Source organism: Cupressus sempervirens, chromosome 9, assembly GCF_028749045.1.
Source record: "Cupressus sempervirens isolate cs-2001-9-10 chromosome 9, ASM2874904v1, whole genome shotgun sequence".
In the NCBI taxonomy this organism is placed as follows: Eukaryota; Viridiplantae; Streptophyta; class Pinopsida; order Cupressales; family Cupressaceae; genus Cupressus; species Cupressus sempervirens.
In genome coordinates this window covers 470,960,364-470,967,881 of record NC_143126.1, presented here as the reverse complement: position 1 = coordinate 470,967,881, position 7,518 = coordinate 470,960,364, and the positions used below count along the sequence as shown (strand labels likewise).

Below are 7,518 nucleotides of genomic sequence, written 5' to 3'. Positions count from 1 at the left end.
TGTTTACTCATGTTTACTCATTTGAATGAACATCTTAGATTTAAGTTATTAACTACACATTTTTACCATTCATATTATGTTCACTAATTACTCCAATCATTCACTTGATAAAATTACATCTAGAAGGGAACATGGTTCTTTTCTTCATCATAGCATATTATCAATATCATTGTCAAATATAAAGGAGAATACAATACAATGACAACATCATTACTTTATTCATCTTATAAAATAATACCATGTGCTGACAATTTCCTCCATTTCTCCTAGAGATGCCCTTTATCCCTTTATACAACTTTTCAATGTATATTTTTCAAATTGAAAATCAACAAAAAAAGGGGGGCTGACCTAGAAACAAAATGCTATAAAATAACTAAAAGTCAAATACAACACATACTAACCTACCCCCTTCTTGATTTCAAAAACCCCTGCATCAAAGTGTCCCAAAGTCTAACCATCACTAAGAAACTATGAGCAGTCATAAACATTGTATATATACAACCAATATTAAAAGATAACAAAAATAAAACTAAAATGAAAGGAGAATTACCTCTCCTTTTTCTTCTCCTTCCCATCCGACTTGTATAATAGTAGTTGTAGCCAATCATTTGCAATTCATTAAAGCAATGAGGTGATTTGAAAGAAATATGATAATAGAAAAAATCACATAAAGCCTAAGCTAATTTTCATAAAATAGAGTCATGATATGGAAAAGTATAATTTGGAAGAGCTATATGATGTGGTCACCGGATGTTTGAACTTGAAGAGAACCAATGTGATAAAAATGATCCTGTCTTAATAGCTTTTCAAAATACTAAAAATTATTTTTCTTATTGATGTAATTAAAATATTTTATGTTGATAATCTCTCACCTAAGTATTAATTACATTTTTCTCAAGCCTAGTTAAAGTTTTTTTTTTTTGAACATTTATAATTTAGGTATTATCATAGTCATTTCATATATTGACACACTTAACATTTTTTTAATTATTAATACTATAGATATTTTTTCTTAAAATTGACATTAGTTTTCTAACTAGTTGTCTCATGTTGATTTGGTCATACCTACAATTTAAACTTGCAATAATTTTATAGTTATATATACAGTTGAAGATGGCAATATTTTTTTTTATAATGAAATCTACAATTGAAGATGGCAACATTTGTTTCTCCTCAACTGGGTCATATTCATTAGTTCAGATGTAACAATGAACTTAATAAAGTTGTTTGATAAATTAACGTGGTGATTGGTCACTCTAAAATTAAATGTGGAATGGTCACGACAAAATGTTTGGTGCGTAACAGAAAATATAATTAGACGCTAACCAGCTTTCTTGGACTTTCCTTAACTTCATGTAAAAACAAAAAATGTGCACGATAAAAAAGGTTGTTGTCATGACAGATATATTTCATTAATGAATTTTGGAAGAAATTAACACCTCCGGAGGATAGATATATGGAAATTATAAAGAAACTTGATGTCAAGGGCAATGGCTCACCCACCTTCCTCAACATCTCACATTCCACACACTTCCCTCTGTCACCCTCCATGAGAGTACAACCTAGCGGGATGGACGTAGGAGGCTGGACGGGATGCATGGGGATGCCATGAGGATGGGGCATCCAGGCAATTGAACAAACGGCCTGGATAGCCATTGCCCTCTCACCGCACTACTAGTCAGTACTTCTTTTGTCGTCGCCTCTTTCATAAAAGTAGGATTCTTTTTCGAGTGTCTAGCAATGTCAGACACCATAAAATAAAATCCTGTCAGGCCATAAAATAAAATCTGGTCACGCCTGAAAAGGCCAAAAAAGGTGTCATTAAATAAGCATAGCACAAGTTCCCAGGTGGAATTGAGTGTGCTGAACAAATAAATAAACTGAACAAATTCTGCATTGAAGCATTAGTGGGAATCATAAACCATTTCAGGGTTTTCATACTGTAGAATTGTATGAAGCGAGCAACGTTAAATATGCTTTACTTTAAAATAGTATAATTATTAAAGCCTAAAGGTGATAACTATGATATCCACCTTATTTGTTTTGATTCATTTCTAATTTAATTCATTTCAGTCAATTAACTTTAATGAATCAGAGGGCATTTCAAACTTCTATATAATTCTAAACTTAACTATAATACACTTTGCATCGAAAGGTGAAATAATGATGTTGATATGTTAAAAAGTCAAATTCAGAATTTAAATATATTTTAACATTATGAAGAATGATAAGTAACAAAAGATTGTGTTTCTCCTATACATATCTCATAGGCATTTTTTTGGATGATTATTTTAAGTTTCTTATATTTCCACATTGACTAAATATATTTTGCTTGGCATATGACTAGTGGCTGGTAAATATAATAGTTTTGAAACAAAGGGAATTGTTGAGCATCGTAGAGGAATTTCAGGCCATCATGGTTTATGGGATTGGAGATTGAAATCAAGTTAAGAAAAATTAGTATCTTATTTTCTTTTGTACATCTAACAACTCTTTCTAAAGATAACAATATCTCAAATATATGATTTTAGTTTTACCTCCAAGGAATTGATCTTGCATTTGACTTTATCCAGTCTATATCATACTTGATTTCATTTTTTAATTTTTAATTGTCTAATATATATTATATTTATAATATTTAAAAAAATTAAAAAATTAAAAATTTTAAATTATATTGATTCATTCTAATTTTAGTAATTTTATATTTGTAACGTAAACAACAAATGATTTGATTTAATATTTGAAAAACTCTATAACCATTAAAATGTAATCTTACATCGATTTTGAGAGATGCGAAGACTGAAGATAGATGGATAGGAAAAGATAAAAGGATATGTGGATAGGAAAAGATAAAGTTCTTTAGTGATATATATAGTAAGATGATGTGATAGAGACAATTTTAAGTAATTGATTCAAAATGCAACATTGTCCACTTAATCTAGGAAATGATAACTTTAAAGTGATAAAGGTATATGGGTATGTGTAGCTGTATTTCATTAATGAATTTTGGAAGAAATTACCTCCGGAGGACAGATATATGGAAATAATAAAGAAACTTGATGTAGAGGGCAATGGCTCACCCACCTTCCTCAACATCTCGCGTTCCACGCACTTCCCTCTGTTAGCCTCCCTTAGAGTACGACCCAGCAGGACAGACGTAGGAGGCTGGATGGGATGCATGGGGATGTCCCATCCTCATGGCATCCCCATGCATCCCATTCGGCCTCCTACATCCGTCCTGCTGGGCCGTACTCTGACGGAGGGTGACAGAGGGAAGTGCGTGGAACGCGAGATGTTGAGGAAGGTGGGTGAGCCATTGCCCTCGACATCAAGTTTCTTTATCATTTCCATATATCTGTCCTCTTGAGGAGTTAATTTCTTCCAAAATTCATTAATGAAATACAGCTACACATACCCATATACCTTTATCACTTTAAAGTTATCATTTCCTAGATTAAGTGGACAATGTTGCATTTTGAATCAATTACTTAAAATTGTCTCTATCACATCATCTTATTATATATATCACTATAGCTCTTTTTCTTTTCCTATCCATATATCCTTTTATCTTTTCCTATCCATATATCTTCAATCTTTGCATCTCTCAAAATAGATGTAAGATTACATTTTAATGGTTATAGAGTTTTTCAAATATTAAATCAAATCATTTGTTGTTTACGTTACAAATCTAAAATTACTAAAATTAGAACGAATCAATATAATTTAAAATATATAATTTTTAATTTTTTTTTTTTTTAATATTATAAATATAAATATATTAGACAATTAAAAATTAAAAAATGAAATCAAGTATGATATAGACTGGATAAAGTCAAATGCAAGATCAATTCCTTGAAGGTAAAACTAAAAGCATATTTTTGAGATATTGTTATCTTTAGAAAGAGTTGTTAGATGTACAAAAGAAAATAAGATACTAATTTTTCTTAACTTGATTTCAATCTCCAATCCCATAAACCACGATGGCTTGAAATTCCTCTACGATGCTCAATAATTCCCTTTGTTTCAAAACTATTATATTTACCAGCCACTAGTCATATGCCAACCAAAATATTTTTAGTCAATGTAGAAATATAAGAAACTTAAAATAAACATCCAAACAAATGCCTATGAGGAAATAAACATCCACTTAATCTAGGAAATGATAACTTTAAAGTGATAAAGATATATGGGTATGTGTAGCTGTATTTCATTAATGAATTTTTGAAGAAATTAACACCTCGGGAGGAGAGATATATGGAAATAATAAAGATACTTGATGTAGAGGGCAATGGCTCACCCACCTTCCTCAACATCTAGCGTTCCACGCACTTCCCTCTGTCACCCCCCCTCAGAGTACGGCCCAGCAGGACGGACGTAGGAGGCCGGATGGGCTGCATGGGGATGCCATGAGGATGGGGCATCCAGGCAGTCGAACGAACTGCCTGGATAGCGGTTGCCTTAAAGCCCGGGGGACGTTCGATCAATGGCTCACAATTTGGCGATGGATGAGAAGCGGTTAAGACTTGTTTTTGCAGTTGCTGTGTTTATTCCATTGAGTAGCTATGTCAGGGCCGGAGATACTCTTTTTTTGGGCGCCTCGCTTGCTGGAAATCAGACATTGATTTCAGAGAATGGCAAATTTGAATTGGGTTTCTTCAGCCCAAACGGAACCAATAACTGGTACGTTGGAATGTGGTACGGGAATATGCGACAGAAGATGATCGTTTGGGTGGCCAACAGAGAGACTCCCGCGAGAAACAAGTCTGGAGTTTTGAAGCTGTCAAGAGAAGGTGAATTGTATCTGTTGGACGCAGAGGGTGCGTCTATTTGGTCGGTCAACATATCGAAGAAGGCATCCCGTGCTGTGATACTAGAGTCCGGTAATTTTTTGATGCTGAGCGGTGATGACAACAAATCTGAAACTGTGTGGCAGAGTTTCGACATGCCGACAGATATCTGGTTGCCTGCAATGAGATTTGGTGAACAACTAAAACTGGTGTCTTGGAAAAGCTCGTTTGATCCTGCTCCTGGGCTATTCTCCTTCCAGTTGGATCCATCTAGCTTCAAACAAATTGTGCTAATGTGGAATAACTCTGTCAAGTATTGGTCGAGCGGAGTTTGGGATGGTAGAATATTCACTCGTATTCCAGAGATGACAGACAAAAGGTTTTTCAATATCAGCGTTGGGAACACCAGCTCTAGTTTGTATGTCAGTTTAACACCAACCCATAATATGCGTGCACCCATGCATTTCATCTTGACCAAGTCCGGAGATATGCGACTTGCTCAGTTCGATGGGAATAAATGGAGCATGTTCTGGTCTCTGCCCAGAGATGAGTGCGCCGTGTATGGCCTCTGCGGCGCTTTCGGCGTCTGTAACTCCATTAATTCTGAATTCTGCAGCTGTGTAAATGGCTTCACACCAAAAGACAATGAAGCCTGGGATTCACTGGACTGGTCGTGCAGTGGCTGTGTTCGCCAGAGTCCCTTGAATTGCACAGCCGACAGATTCATCGAGTCCAACGCAACATCGTTTAATGATTATGGTTCTTACATCCCAGCGCCCACAACGACAGGTTGCGAGAAAGCCTGCCTCAGCAACTGCTTGTGCACTGCTTATGCTTTCAATCCACCTTCAGGTCCCTGCCAAATCTGGTCCACACCTCTGTTTGGTTTGCGTGATTCTTCATCAACTAGTAGCAATTCAAATGTCTTCATTCGAGTAGCCCCTGCCTCTGCCCATGCAACGTTTGATCCACCATCGTCATCCGAACACAAAACCGTCATGCCTGTTGTGATTGCTATTGTCACTGCGCTCGCCATCGCTTTAGCTGTCTTTTCATTTTTTATGTGGAGGAGGCGACAAGATCGACTACGATCTACTGAACGTTGTAAAGATTCATCCGACTCTTTTCTTAGAATGTTCAGTTACAAGGAGTTGAAGATTGCGACTAGGAACTTCAGGTCTAAGCTGGGGAGCGGAGGATTCGGCTCAGTTTTTAAAGGATCTCTACGAGACGGTACACTTGTGGCTGTGAAGAAATTGGAGTCCAATTCAAACCGAGAAGAGAAGCAATTTCGAGCGGAAATCAGTTCACTTGGAAATATACAACATGGGAATTTAGTAAGGCTTCGAGGGTTTTGTGCACAAGGATCCAAAGTACGTATACTGGTGTATGATTACATGCCCAATGGATCGCTGAATTCCATACTCTTCACTAGTGGGTCCAAAGGTAAAATCAAGGTGCTCGACTGGAAGGCTCGGTTCAAGATCGCCTTAGGCACTGCTCGAGCTTTGTTATATCTCCACGAGGAATGCAGAGATCGCATCATTCACGGCGATGTAAAGCCTGAGAACATTCTGCTTGATGCTGATTTTTGCCCAAAGTTGGCCGATTTCGGGTTGGCAAAGCTTGTGAACAGGGATTTAAGTCGTATTCTGACCACAACGAGGGGAACGAGAGGTTATTTAGCTCCGGAATGGATTTCTGGTGTTCCCATTACTCCAAAGGTCGATGTATACAGCTTTGGCATGACGCTCTTGGAAATCATTTCCGGGAGAAGAACTTTGGATTTAGACGTGCAAGATTCAAGTATGTATTACTTTCCGCCATGGGCTGCGACCCAAATTAGTCAGGGGAACACGATTAATGTTGTGGAAAAGGGTGTTGCTGAGGAGGAAGATATTGAAGAGGTGAGAAGAGCAAGTGTTGTAGCATTGCTCTGCATTGAAAGAGATGAGGAGATGAGGCCAACCATGGGACAGGTGGTGCTGATGCTGGAAGGGAAGATGGAGCCATCTCGTTTGTTCACGACCCCTGTGCTTGTTGACAATCGAACAAATCAGAGCAACACTACTGAGAGTGAGTGTGTTGGTGACGTGGTTAATCTAGGGTAATGTAAAGCTTTTATGTAAGCTATAGTTACTAGCTAGCTATTCAGATTGAGAGTAATAGTGTTGGCGATGTGATTAATCTAGAATAATGTAAAGCTTATATACAAGTTATAGTTGGTGACGTGGTTAATCAAGAATAATGTAAGAATTACATGTAAGCTATACTTATTAGGTATTCCTAGCATTTAGCATTGAGAGGAAAAGTAAGAAATCTAAGGGAAACGTTTAATAGATGTTACATTTGCCAACTGAAAAAAAGTGTCAGTCTGTAAACATGTATCATCATGTAAACGTTAATCTAGAACAATGTAAAGCTTATATGTAAGCTATAGTCACTAGTACTTGTAACAAAAAGTGCAAGATTAAGGCTGATATTAATTATAAGTTTATATTTTTATTCTTGTAACTAAATATAATTTTTTTAAGCATATATATTTTTAAACAACAACCTTATACTGAAAGAATTCAAATTATATTCTATGCATTCATTATTGTGGTAGTAGAGGTAAGCATGCAAACATGAGTAATTTAAATGCAAGAAAGGGTCATTTACAAATGTCATGCTACTACTTGGATGTTGTGAAGTTTAGACATTGAAGAATGTTAGGTAATTGCTTGGTTCT

At 36.2% G+C, this 7,518-nt stretch overlaps 1 pseudogene across 1 annotated transcript; it reads left to right on the top strand.

The window, feature by feature from the left end:
• Window positions 1–4,329: 4,329 nt before the first annotated feature.
• LOC149539357 (G-type lectin S-receptor-like serine/threonine-protein kinase At2g19130 pseudogene) lies at window positions 4,330–7,305 on the top strand (annotated as a pseudogene). The gene has a single exon (XR_016356226.1). The product of XR_016356226.1 is annotated as a G-type lectin S-receptor-like serine/threonine-protein kinase At2g19130 pseudogene (transcript).
• The last annotated feature ends 213 nt before the right edge of the window (window positions 7,306–7,518 follow it).